The sequence below is a fragment of the Pimephales promelas genome, chromosome 6 (assembly GCF_988280905.1).
Source record: "Pimephales promelas chromosome 6, fPimPro1.hap1.1, whole genome shotgun sequence".
In the NCBI taxonomy this organism is placed as follows: Eukaryota; Metazoa; Chordata; class Actinopteri; order Cypriniformes; family Leuciscidae; genus Pimephales; species Pimephales promelas.
The window spans coordinates 8,734,840-8,747,790 of record NC_142774.1 but is presented as its reverse complement, the minus strand read 5'-3'; positions in this window follow the sequence as shown (position 1 = coordinate 8,747,790).

Sequence of the window (12,951 nt, the reverse complement as noted above, 5' to 3'; positions counted from 1 at the left end):
CAATGTTGGAGAACACGAGGAATTTGGCATGTTAGGAGTTAGGCGTTCACGTGTTACGAACTCTTACACAAATACAAAACATACAAAGGGTGGCATTCACCTGCTTACCTGGGGAGTATATAAATCACCTAGTTGTTGTTTTATGTAAGTCATGAGACATTTTACCTGTCCACCTTACTCTTGGATCATCTCAAACCACGCCATAAAAGGCAGAAAGGAGAACGTAACTGGAAAAATCTCACAGCAACATTCAAAAACAAGATGTCAAACAAAAGCAACAGGGTAATGACGTTAACAGAAAATAATGAGCGTACAAGCAACAACAAAGAAGAGTGGCAAGAAAACAAGTTGCTTCCTCGCTTTCTTGTCAGCGTCCTTTTAACTGTCGGCGACAACATAGTTCATGTGACCCAATTTTTTTCCTCTCATGTGGTACAGATCGGATATGAACTACGAACATAACCAGGAACAAATGGATTCCGATATTCTCAGGTCGGTTTCAGGTCTAAAACTAATAAATCTGATCAGAATCAGAAACGAGCATTTGCGTCTGCCATGTAAAGCCAAGTTCGCACTACAGGATTTTAAGCCTGATTTAACAAGGCATAAACGGACAGATCAGACATTCCCGTCAATATGAGTCGCATGCCTTTAAATAAGCAACGGTGGCGAATGGAGTTCAATGGCGCAATGGACGACAATGTTTTGCTGACCTTTAAAAATGGTGCGGAATGCAAAAGCTTGTATTATTTCATCCATTTCACTGAGGATTGTTTTGTAAACAAGACTGGATTTGCAGAGCGATTAAGAGTAAATAACAGTGCTGTGCCGTCTATATTGGATCTGACAGGAATGGTGCAACACACGGACTCTGGGTCGAACATGTATGGGCAAGTCATTCCAGTTGCCATTTTACAACATTGGACGTTTTTATAACAATTTCCCCCAAGTGCATCGACGGGTGAGTTGAAACTCATTATAATATGCAAAACTGTTATCCACTCACAGCAGTGGGCGTTTACTTCCAAGTTTTCAGTGCGAGACGCCCATAAAAACTGAGCGTTTTTCAGGTAGGCTAAAAACTTGGGTACAAAATAGCCTATTACTTATTCATTTTGATGTTTTTGAGTGCAAAAACCAAGCGAACGTCATAAGTTGACCTCAGACAACAATATAATAAAATTTAAAAAGCCAGTTCATGACCCCTTAAAGTCAGTTACATAAAATGGTAGATTAGTCTAAATCTTGAATTGGATAATTAAGAAAGATTACCACTTGTATGTCAGCATGTTTTACTTCGTTTTAAGTAAATCGTGTGCACGGTTTAATTATTCATTCCCTCATTTTACTAAAATGATATTTGTATTTTTAGACTGTAAACAAAATGTTGTCCAACTCATCCTGGAGCGTTGCTTTGATTCCCAAATGACTTTCAGGTTTCAAAAGCAAAATCTTTCTTTCTGGTGATGTTTGACGATCTTTTGTGTCGGGTGCAAACTTTTGACACCCGTTGTCAGGCACAGAAATACACCAAAAACAACCAAGAATGTTTTTTTTGTGTTAAAGTTTGCAACATGCATCCTTTAGAAAGCAGCCCGCCCCTGTCTTTCTCCCCAGCAAACATAAAGAATTCGAGAGTATGAGCGCTCTGATGATTCAACAGAGACAGAAAACAAGATACAAGCCACCGCAACAAAAAGAACAGAAATGAAACCGTTACACAAGGAGCTGAACGCTGCCAAACCGTGACATACTCCCACCAGTTTCGAGTGACTCTTAAAGGACTCCAAGGTTTTTCCACTGGAAGAAAGTGAATGATCACGCTTATTAAAAGCAGAGATATTGCAGATCAAGGAGAATTAAAAGGGCAAAAAAAGGGAGATGGTACAGGCGGAGGAAGACCTTCTCTAGACTCCGAGGGAGATTGAACATCACGACAGGGAATAGAGATTAGAGCGAGAGAGACTAGGAGAGTAGAGATCTCAAAGCCCTGTTTCAGCAGATGGAAAGCTCCTAATGAGGAAGGAAGCAATGGACAGGAGATGAAGGTAAAAAAGGGTCAGTGAAAATGAGAATGTACCTACACGACCCATGGCATTGGATCAGAGATTTATAGTCACTGAGAGACGGAATGAAATCGACTTTTATAAGGAGAACTGAGATGGGGTGTGTGCCTGGAGAGCGCTAAATAGCTTTGGAGGATAAATGTCAGGGAGCAACCTGAGGAGGAACTCCGCGTAAAGTTATATAGATCTCGACCTCCTGGGTTTTAGTAGCTTAAAGCGGTCATATTGTGAGAATCAAATTTGCCTTGATTTTTTCAAATAAAAGAGGACTATGAACATGTCCTGTGTCTTTCAGAACTCAAAACTTCCTCCACAGTTCAATGAGGACTTTTATGTAACGGAAAACTGAACATATTTGAACAAATGATGTCCACATTTACAAATCGACAACACCTAAGGAAAACACATGCTGTTCTCGATATTCCTTTTACACATTTACCACAGAAAGTTGAATGAGAATGTCAAATATATTGAGCGATAGATAGAAAGACATAGAAAAACATATATATAATAGAGAGACAGATATATAGAATTACATGTAGCATATCTATACAGGTGGAGCTGGGGAAGGTGGAGGGTTTCTGAAGCGCACTGCGACTGCTATAGTGTTTGAAGGTTGAGCAGCTAGCTGATTGGCTACTAATACAGCAGGAACCAATCAGCTGTGACCTATAAAGAATGATGTGATTGCAAGGAGGTTGACTTAAAGGAGCGGTTCACTTGGTGATAATTTACTCACCCAGATGTCATCTAAGATGTCCACGTCTTTCTTTCTTCAGTCGAAAATTAAGGTTTTTGATGAAAACATTCCAGGAGTTTCTCCATATAATGGACTTCAATGGGAACCAAACGGTTCAAGGTCCAAATGAGAGTTTCAGTGCAGCTTCAAAGGGCTTTAAACGACACCAGATGATGAATAAGGGTCTTATCAAGGACACTTCGAGTCATGACTCGAAAAAAGATTTGTTCATTTTGATGAACGAGGTTGAACAGGAGGTTGAACTTCACTGAACAGAGCAAGGCGAGCATTTGTGCTTATAAAAACGTTTTTATTTATTTTTGAAATGGCCGATCGTTTCGCTAGATAATACCCTTATTCATCGTCTGGTATCGTTTAAAGCACTTTGAAGCTGCACTTGTCACAGTCCTCTGTCTGCACCAGTCTGTCTTGTCATCAGCACTACACTTCCCAGGATCCTCTTGTCTCCACTCCTGAACTCACTCCCTCATCAGCCACCTGTTCCTCGTCTTTATCATCTGTGTCACCTGTTCTCACCTCATTATGTCTGATTCCTGCTTGTATTTAGTTCTCCCTCATTCAGTCAGTCTTTGTCGGTCAATGTTTGATGTTACCCGGTGTTTGCTCCTGTTCCCTGTACCTTGGCATGTGTTTTGGAAGTAAAAATCATCTTTATTTGTATTTGGACTCAGCCTGTTCCTTCTGCTTCCACCACACCCCGTGACAGCACTGAAACTCTCATTTGGACCTTGAACTGTTTGGTTCCCATTGAAGTCCATTATTTGGAGAAAATCCTGGAATGTTTTCATCAAAAACCTTAATTTCTTTTCGACCTGAAGAAAGAATGACATGGATATCTTGGATCACATGGGGGTGAGTAAATTATCAGCAAACGTTTTTTTAAAAGTGATCTACTCCTTTAAGGACATATTAGCCAGTGCCATCTAGAGTTTCATAAGATAACTTTGTATAGTTAATTTTTTTTTTACATTTTTTTGTGAACCTGAAACAATGTTCAGGGTTCCTACACATTTTGGCCAATTATTTATTATTTATTATTTATTAGGACACATATACATCGAATTAAATGTTGGATAAATACAGAAATCTGAATACACACAGGCTCCAGCAACCCTGTGACCCTAGAGAGGATAAGGTTTGGAGAATGGATGAACAGAATACTGAATATAGTAATAAAAAATATATAACAACCAGAAAAATCTATGGAAATCACAAGTTTAAAATATATATTTCCAAGTTTCCCATATCCACAAGAGCTCAGAATGTGATACAAAATTGGATGCTAATGAAGGATGATGCAGCGGAAAACTATAGTCAGCAAAGCCACAACTCACAAGTTTGAGCTAAAAACGGCTTAAAGGCACAGCAGCAAAAATTTTCCATAATTAATTCTAAGAGTCAGAGAAAGAACCTTACATGATATTTATATATATATATATAAATATAAAAAACAAAATTCTCAACTACGTGTTCCTGTTCATCGTGGTTAGCGAAGCACCAACATTATTGTTCAGACAAGAACCTCTGAAGGGTATTTTCTCAGAATGATAAAAATTACCACTGACGTCAAAGGATGGCTGAACGTAGTGTTCAACACCAGCAGGACGTCAGACCTCACCTGAAGCTATTGTAGCTTTATTATTGACCCTGAAAGTTTCTGCCAACATGGCTTTACCTCGGGCCTCCTCTAGAGAAAATACAAAGATCAAAGCAGAACTGACATGAAGCTGGTTAGTCCTGCGTTAAATGCATGGGCTGACGTCTCCAAAGACGTTTCATAAATCCTTGAACGATGCGCATTTAGCTTTGCCCTCTTTGTTGAGTGTGCGGACCTCCTTTGACTGGGGTTCAAACAGCCACAGAGATAGACCTGAGCTTTGACAGCCAGTGACTTTCTCTGCAGCAGCTGTGTGGATCAGCCACAGGGTAGCTGAGGTAAAGACCAGGTCAAAGCGAGGGGAATGTTGAATGTGGCGTGATGGACCCACCAAAAACACATTATATTAAATAGAGAAACATTGAAAGAGATGGATTTATAGTCAGCATTTAACAAATGTACAGTTTTTACTTCATTGTATTGTACTTGTATTAAGTTTTCAAGGTTTGAGGTGATTTTACATAACGTTTATTATAGTGTAAATACATTTCTGATTATTTTTTCTTCACTTTAAAGGTACAATATGCAAGATTGTTTCGCCACCAGGGGTCGCTAACCTCTAACAATAATTAAGCGGAATTATGGATCTTGTCAAGCTGATGGATCTTTGAATACATTGATGTTTTTAACATGACTGTGGTGTGAAGCAGGGCGCTATTGCTAGACGTATACCAGTGCCACACGCAACGCGAGTCCCGCGGATATAAAGGAAAAAGGACATTTAATTCTACCGAACTACTCGCTGAATTACTCACACAGGTCAGTTTATTAGAGGAATTAAACTTGAGGTAACGCAGTGCTGCTTCACTTGCTCTAACAGTTTCACTATCACACTAAACGGCATTTGAGTGTGTTGAATGTTGTTATTTACGTTTGTTGGCTGTATGAGACTAAGCTGGATTAACATGAATAACATACAGATCATATTCTAACTTCTCATCATGTTGAACTATATAACATTGATTAGTTTTATATACATTGATTTGCTCACCTGTTTGCTCAAGTAACATGCAGCACTCGAGTTAGTCGCGGACGTGGAGCTCTCGGCATCTCGAAAGATGTTGATCTTCGTTCTAGTCCTTTTTTTGTCTCGAAGTCTGCTTGCCATGGTCCATAATGTTTGAACAAAACCCTGCTAGGGACGCTCACGCTGTTGAGCACGCATAACGGGCATAACCGACCCAGTTGTCTACGTCTGTCGCCATGGTTACTATTGCAGTACGAGGTCAAACCTGGTGGAAACCGGGGGTAACGTAGATATGACGTCATTGACTGGCGACTCCTCACCCCTGCTCACACGCCCCGTTTCCTTGGTTAAAAATCGCAATTTTCTCACGATTTACAAATAGATGGAGACATTTGAGATATTGTAAGTAATAAACTAAACAAAATATATAACATTGGCCTAGTGTTTTTTTTTGGTGGATATTTTACTGCAAAAATCCTGCATATTGTACCTTTAAAGCATTTTCACGTCAACACGAGTGTTTGACAATGTCTCATATGCTCATCAAGGCTGCAGTTATTTGCTCAAAAATTTTTTTTTACGATTTAAAATAACCGTTGTCTATTTTCTTATATTTGAAAATGTAATTTATTCCTGTGATCAAAGCTGAATTTTCAGCATCATAACTCCAGTCTTCAGTGTCACCCTTCAGAAAATCATTCTAATATGATTAAAACATCAATTGTTATCAATTATTATTGATGCTCAGTAATTAATAATGGTTCTATTATCAATGTTGAAAACATGCAAAAGAACAGCCTTTTATTTGAAATTCTTTGCTGTCATTTTTTTTAGCAATTTTGTACATCCTCGCTAAATAAAAGTATTATTTTATTTTTTAAACTTTACTTACGACAAACATTTAAATAGTTATCATATTTTCCAGATACATTTTCAGCGGCAAAATCTTTTTTTGATAATAATAGGAAATGTATTTTCACATCAAACATTCATCTTGGTGTGAACAGGCCTTCATGTTTAAATACAGAAGGTGTTTTTTGGCCAGAATAATTTGCAACTGTCTGTTTGTGAAGAAGTCTTTTGAAAGCGTCCTATAAGTTTCATAAGTGCACGAGCAGGACAGTAGCTTGTGTCCAGAGCAGACTGTACAGTTTGATCATCACTGAATGACTACAATCTCAATATTGATCTGATGTCCAATGAGGCAAGACTGAAGGCTTGAATGTTGGGAGCTCTGAAGTGGAAAACGGTCTGCATCTGCTGAATGACCGGGTCAAAGTGAGTGTGAAGTACTCGATTACAGTATCTGCAAACATCTTTTTACAAGACTGTTGTGGTGGACTAGATAAAGCTAAAAAAATTGGTCCATATGCAAACATAGAACAACACTGTTACTGTCACTTTTATCGTTATCAGTAAATAGTTTTTTAATTGAAATGATTACAAGTGTAAGTGTCACTTGAAGGTAAACATATTTTAACACCAGTTAACTACATTAATAAACACAATGAAAAATACTTCTAAAAGCAAAATTTTAACATTAATTCATGTTAATGTAACATTTCAACATTTACTAATTCATTATTGAAATTATTAAAGCATTGGACCTGTTAATATTATTTTGGCAGAAACCAACAATGGACAGCTGCATTTGTTTTGACGTTTACAGATCAATAAATACTGTAACAAATGCATTGCTCATTGTTAGTCAAGTACTGTAACAAATGCAAATCATTTTGCTATAATAATCGGCAGGATGTATATCATCCTACTTATTACATGGCTATTTGCCACATATTAGCTTTTTAAACTCTAAGCTTCCCAGAACAAAAACAGCTCCTATGCAGCTTTGAGCCTAGATGAACGACTAAGTTAAAAAAAAGATGGACATAACTATATAGGCGTCCACCAATACACAATAATGTTATGTTATGTTAATTATAGGCACACTTCAGTTTTGTCGCCTACCACTTTAAATGCTGGAGCTTTTTAAATCAGGATGGATCCTGTTTGGCTGGCAATGTTTTTATTGTTTAATATGTCGATTGTTATTTACATTTTTAAACTATATCTTCATTGTTATTTTTTATAATTTTCGTCCTTGGTGTGAATGGGCCTTTGTACAGCGTTACTTTTGACAATGGTCATCCCAGCAAACACAGAACGTTCCCCTAACGTTCCCGAATGGTCTGATGAGGATATTTTTTTGGGAACCAAACAAGAACGTTATAGGAACGTTCCATGTAGGTTATTTTTAGGTTCCATTTTTATAACGTAAGGAGAATGTTCCGGGAACGTTCCCTTAACCTTAAGGGAAAGTTCTAGGAACGTTCTGGGAACCAAAAGCTAACGTTCCCAGAACGTTCCCAGAACCTAAATTTGTTTGCTGGGATTATCAGGAAATTATTCTGCATTCACGCCATGTGATTACCATGAATTCTGACATGGTGTGAATGCACTTTAAAGCGATAGTTCACCCAAAAATAAAAAATGATGTCGATAATAACTCGCCCTCATGTTGTTCCAAACCCGTAAGACATTAGTTCGTCTCAGGAACACAGAGTATTTTGTAAATTAATGGTAGAAAGTTTTTGCACAAGCAATACACGTTGTTTTATTAGTCACATGGGTTACTTTCATGTCTTTACTACCTTTCTGGGCCTTGAAAGTGGTAGTTGGGTAGCCTGTCAATAGAGGAACAGAAGCTCTCAGATTTCATGAAAATATTTGTAAGAAGAACAAAAACTCTTAGGGGTTTGTTACGACATAAGGGTGAGTAATTAATGACAGATTTTAAATATTTATTCACTGCAAATTGTTTTCACCGTGAAAGCTTTTTCACACTGCCTCTGTGCCCCCCCCCAACTTGACAAACCCCTTATTTCCAGTTTTGTTAGTTGTTTAGTTTATTTTGGTGGAGTGTAGGACAGGCTCAGATTTTTTTTCTTTTCTGAGTTGCAGAGATCGTCACATAATGGCCTTGAACCGCTTCGGCTGAACGCTGCTGTCGACTCTTAACGCTCCACTGACAACAGCATGAAAGGCTCTGCTAAAGATGCTACGCCGACAACATAGAAAACTATGGCTATGTGAGGGGAGAAAGTGAAGGGGCAAGAGAATACAGCAAACATCACTCAATCCCCACTTTAAAGACATTTAAAAATGTCTCAAGAGACTTTTAAAATATGCTCTGTGTAAAATGTTACGCGTATACATCTGAAGTCGTTGCTAGTGCCTGGGCTGCCCAGATTGTCAAGGCCGAAACTCTCAAAGTGATAAAAAAAGTGTATAAAACGGCCCACTCGTCCTCAAAGAATGAAGCCAAAAAGCCACAGAAATGGGTAATGCAATGATGATACTACGCATTTGACCACAAAGCCACTTACAGTATTTTCTGCCATTGATTTTGTTCAGCCAAGAACACATTCACAAATTCAGTGCTAACCTATGTGTTGGACCGCTAACAGGCATTAAATGCTATTTGTGTACCTGGGAAAGAGCATGAAGGATGTTTTCAGATCAGCGTCCTAATGGTACAATTGATGTGGGCAAATAAACCAATTGCCACGTGTATCTGTTTGCAGCACTGTGAAGTTATCAAGCCTGGTGACAGATACTTCATGTTGCTTCAGTAAATCCTTCATTAAAAAGGGAACATGAAAAGAGAATTGTTAATGAATATGTAGATGTTTTATAAGACATAAGAGGCATAAGAGGCATAGTCCATTCAATAAGAGCACTATACGTTTTTACAAGTATGTAATATTGTTAAAAAAATTTGGGGTCTAGGATTTTTTTTTTATTATTATGCTCACCAACTAATTAAACCCATTTGCCAGAACTTCAAGTAAATTACATGTTATTTTGTTTAGTTGTCTATTTAGAATAATGGGAGAATCACAATCTCTATTTGAAACAAAAAAAATTACAATGCATGTCTGAGCACGCAATATGCTAATGTTTCGTCTTGATGTCACAATGAAGCGGCTAACGACTCGTTTGAAAAACAAAATTAATTTTTTTGACTCGGAGTCGACTCTTACTTTTGAAAGACAATAACTTTACAGTGCTTAGCATAAGTGAACACACCCATGCTAAAGTTGACTAAAAAGGAATGAAAAAAAAAATCTTTCGGAAATTGTCTTAAAATCCTACCTTTAAGGACAATTTTCTTTGTGAATGAATAATGGATCGTAAGTAAGTAAATGTTCTTCACTTCTACAATACATGCAGGATTTTTCGCCACCAGGGGTCGCTAACCTCTTACAATAACAAACGCGTATATTAATGACGTATATTAGTGGAATTATGGATAAGTGAATACATTGATGTTTTTAAAATGACTGTAGTATGAAGCAAGACGCAATGGCTAGACGTATATCAGCATCACACGCAACGCGAGTCCCGCGGAAAGGTTTAGGGTAGGTTTAGGTAGGGATCCGAAAACGTCATCTAACCGACGTTAAAGGGTACCCAAAATTGCCATATGGCTAAAAGACGTCCCAAGATGTCAGTTTTATGACGTCTTGGGATGAGACTGCGCTGTTCCTCCCTCACATCATTGATTTGTAGACATGCAGATAACATTTAAGAGCTACCGCTGAGAAGACTACCTCTGAATAATGACTTAAATGTCAATCATTTCCTCATACAAAGCTATGAAGTTACTTCAGAAGACTAGATTACCTAATATTGTTAATGTTAATAATAAGTTTGTATGCATTCACCAGTTTCTCTTCACCAAGGGTGTTCTAGAAGACTATGCTCAGTGCCCTATACACTACTGTATGCTCTCTAGTTGGGCGGCACTCACCAGCCTTTGTTTCTGAGCCGCCTGTGTCTTCAGATGCCATTTTGCATCCATCAGCCGCCCTGTGGGGAAGGGTAAATGTAAATTTCAAACCAGAGAGGTGGGAATTAGGAGACAAAATGCATGTAGGGGCAAACAAAAGAGGAAAGAGCGCCCACATTCTGCTCCACCTCTTACATGCCTCTCCAGGCTGCAGCGAAGCAGACTCTCTCTCCTCCTGAAACTGAGGACTCATGCACTGACTCAATCGTTTTTTATAAATCAGAATAAAGCGATCAAATTAAGTGCTTATTGACATCAAATACTGTTCTTGTTTAACATAACCTTTTACTTTGTATATTGAAGTCAAGGACATCAGAGCACCATGGGGCTTGAACTGATGATAAGGCTTATGTTTTAATGCATCATCCTTCAGCACAACTGTATTGTTTTTGATGAGACTTTAGGATCCCTTTAGCTGAATAGAGTATTCCAGCAGTGTAGTTCAGAGACAGAGTTGCGACATCTGTGCAGCTTTTGCGCCGTGACAATGATCTCTCACTCATTTGGACTTTGGAATTTATTATTTTATTTCACAGAACTTACTTCAGCCATTCAAAGGAGCTGTATCCAAGAAATGTATTTCAGTTAATCCAACCCGATCTCACGACCAAGTCGTATGAATTCGACGAATGATTAAAAAGTGGCTAATTCGTAACAATTCATACGACCTCACTCGTACGAATTAATACGATTTTGCTAAATCGTACATATTTTACGAATTGGCCAATTCGTATGAATTCGTACGAATGACCTACCCCTGACCCCGCCCCTAAACCTAACCATCACGTGGGTTTAGACAAATCGTACGAATTAGTACGAGTGAGGTCGTACGAATTAGACACTTTTTAATCATGCGTCAAATTCGTACGAATTGGTCGTGAGATAGTGTTGGTTAATCATACATTTTCCCTGATATGTCACTAGACCTTTAAATCATGTTCATTTCAAATTCTCATATCACTGACAACAGTAGTCCGGCCAGGATATTGTCATTTAAAAAGTGAAGTAGCAGCCCTTGACTGATATTGATGTTGTCAAGTTTTGTTCTGATGAGTCACCCTCCACCGATCTACCAATCACAGACTCAGTAGTGTTGAGGCATTCGGGTTGCCAGCTCTTCTCTAGTTACCACAGCTGCAGAACGTTGCGAAACCCCCAAAAACTCGATATGAATCCGAAATACAAAGTCCGAAATAAATAATTAACGGGGATACACCCTAATTTGAAAGTGATTGCAGTACCAGTTTTGGCCACAGCTCCTTTAACAAAAAAAACATTGACTTTGGGAAAATGGAGTTAGAAGTGTTAACTTGTTTCTGCACTATCATACCTGCACTACTCTATAAAGGCTAGAGATACAAGGTTTCGGCCATGATATATTCGTATTTGTTGCATTTCTTTTTACTTATTTTTTAGAATGTTTTTTAATTTTCCATTGCACACCTGACAACCTGCCACGGCACAGTGGTTGGGAAACACTGCTCTAGAACACCATGCCGAGTGCCCTCGCTGCTTGCAGCTATACTGCAGTTGAATGTGGTTTAAATCTCTTGTGGAAGATCAGTGTGAAGACTCAAAACACAGCAGTGCTTGGCTAACCATGGAGTGCAGTAGTTCTCTAAAAAAACATTTCACTGTCTATCTTTCCTCCATGTGGTATGGTAATAAAATGTGAACTTCTTTTAACCCTCAGGTCCTTCGTATTCATTGTTGTGTTTCTTTATTAATTTGGGCCTTTATTTTGTTTCCTTGTGCGTCTATAATAGCTTGTGACAGCCATTTTATTTTGAGTTGTTTTTGCTCCCTGAATTTTTCCTTCATCTTTTCCAACCTGCTGGTGTTCAGGTTGGAACAATATTCCAGTCCTTCACTTGTGCAATGTGCTCCTCGTTCCCTGCTTACACTGAGGGTTGCGGGAGGGGCCTCCTATAAAGACACAATAAAAAAAGATGAATTTCTATTAGTCAATCAGTTTGAATGTTTACAATTATTGATGGAAATGTGTTATTTAGCCTAGGGCACCAAGTGAGACACACTCCCCCCTTTTTTTCTTCATTGTCCTACATTTAAATACAGTGGATCAGAGACTCAAAATTGATTTACCTGTTCAAATTAAATTTCCCTGTATCCATGCAACTGTGAAATTAGTTGTAAGTGCACTATACAAAAATAATGAAAACAGAAAAGGTTACTATAGCACCTCGTAGAATTACGTGACAGCGGTGGACGTGGGTGTCTTGCACAGCAAATGAGCTTCTGCAGATGCCACAAATTGGCTTAGATTATATATCACGGCTCTATTAGTACATACTGTATAAAAGTATGATAAAGGACTCTTTTGAAAAGTTTAGGTTTGAAGAGTTTTTCTGTTTGTGTGTGTGTGAGTATTCATGCTAAATGTTCAAAAGTTTGCTTTCAAAAGTGACTGTAAATATAATGCAGTTCTTTTGAACAGTCTCATTAAAGAATCCTGAAAAAAATATCACAGTTTTCACAAAACAAACTGTTTTCAACATTTATGGTGAGAAACATGTCTTGAGATTTGCTCTCAACATTAGACGGATTTCTGAAGGATCATGTAAAGAGCGATGATGCTGAAAATTCAGCTTTGCTTCGTAAGGAATAAATTACAATTTAAATAGTCAAGAA